General features: G+C 44.5%; 1 pseudogene; it reads left to right on the top strand.

Moving 5' to 3' along the window:
* The first annotated feature begins 305 nt into the window (after positions 1-305).
* Positions 306-734, top strand: LOC110330901 (annotated as a pseudogene).
* Positions 735-1,901: the final 1,167 nt, after the last annotated feature.

Below are 1,901 nucleotides of genomic sequence, written 5' to 3'. Positions count from 1 at the left end.
GGTGTAGTGGACGCATACAGTGTTGGATGAAATTAAGAGTTATTGTGTGGGGCAGTAGTGGCGCACGCCTTTAATCCCAGCACTTGAGAATCAGAGGCAAGTGGATTTCTGAGTTCAAGGCCAGCCTGGTCTACAGAGTTCCAGGACAGCCAGGGCTACACAGAGAAATCCTGTCTCGAAAATACCATTTAAAAAAAAAAGAAGAGAAAGGAGGAGGAGGAGGAGGAGGAGGAGGAGGAGGAGGAGGAAAGAGTTACTGTAACGCTCTTTCCTTTTGCAGCCATCGGTGGATTGCAGCCGCCAAAATGAAGTTCAATCTCTTGGTGACTTCTGACCGAAGCAAGAACTGCAAAGGGCATTTCAATGCGCCTTCTCACATTCAGAGGAAGATCATGTCTTCCCCTCTTTCCAAAGAGCTGAGACAGAAGTATAATGTTCGGACTATGCCCATTCAGAAGAATGATGAAGTTCGGGTTGTTCGAGAACACAACAAAGGCCAGCAGATTGGAAAGGTGGTCCAAGTGTACAGGAAGAAATATGTCATCTACACTGAGCGAGTCCAGCGAGAGAAGGCTAATGGCACAACTGTCCATGTGGGCAGCAAGGTGAGCATCACCAGGCTAAAGCTGGACAAGGACCACAAGAAGATCCTGGAGAGGAAAGCCAAGTCTCGACAAGTAGGAAAGGGGAAGGGCAAATACAAGGAAGAAACAATCGAAAAGATGCAGGAGTAGAGACATCTCATGCGCAGCTTTCATTAAAGACTGCTTAAGTAGTCCTGTCTTGTGTGGTGTTTTCCAAGTTTTTTTTAAAAATTACTGTAACTAAGTGGCTGGTGAGTGTATTCTTTCTTTGGAGTCCACTAAGACTTGAACAATCAAAGGCTTTTCTGTCTTTGTTTTTACTATCATTTCTTTGAATACTCAGAAAGCTCAAAGTGTTTGTTCCTGATGCCCCAATGATCTTTCTAGAAGTATTTGTTAAACCTGCCCTAGATGGTTCCTTCCATAGGCAACTTATTCACATTCTTCCTCTCTTGCCCTCCCTCATCATCCTTCCTTTCTCTTAAAAAATTATTTTATTTATATCATCTGCATGTGTACCTGCATGCCAGAAGAGGACATCAGATCCCATTACAGATGGTTGTGAACCACCATGTGGTTTGCTGGGAATTGAACACAGGACCTCTGGAGTGCTTTTAACCACTGAGCCATCTTTCCTGGCCCCTGAACTTTCTTTCTTTAAACGTTTGCCTTTGTAGTTCACCACCTGGATGTTCTGTTGTACCGTTACGGATCTCTTTTATAATAACAAAGAATGGCAAATATCAGCATTATAGCCCACAGATTTGGCAGTCTCTGGAATTTGTTGCTCTCAGGGAGTTCTCTGACTAAGGATAGAAAGCACATCTGTCAAACAATGCTGACAGTCTTGTCAAAAGTGACAGTTCCAGTCTGTTGAATGTTTTGTTTATTTCTATCTGTTGGTTGTTCCTTGAGGTTTTTGATGATGAAGGTGTGTCATCAGTCCAGGTCTGTGAGAGGGTTGAGAAGGTGTGATGTCAGTCCAGGCCTGTGAGAGGGTTGAGAAGGTGTGATGTCAGCCCAGGCCTATGAATATTTTTCAGACCTGACCAGTCACTGTTTACCTTGGTGATGGCATCCCCAGGCTAGTTTTTAGGAAAACAAACACAGGGGGGTGATTTTGAAGGCTTGGGAAGACGTGGCACAGACCTCTCCACAGGTGTGCCTCAAACACACCACTGTGGTGTCACTAGGGTCACAAGTGGTGAAGTAGGGATATCCAGTATTAAACGAACCCAGATTCTGAAGATGCATTTTGGCCATTTCCAGACAAATCTCTCTCTCTCTCTCTCTCTCTCTCTCTCTCTCTCTCTCTCT

This window comes from Mus pahari, chromosome 13 (assembly GCF_900095145.1).
Source record: "Mus pahari chromosome 13, PAHARI_EIJ_v1.1, whole genome shotgun sequence".
Lineage (NCBI taxonomy): Eukaryota > Metazoa > Chordata > Mammalia > Rodentia > Muridae > Mus > Mus pahari.
This window is presented reverse-complemented; position numbering and strand designations above follow the sequence as displayed.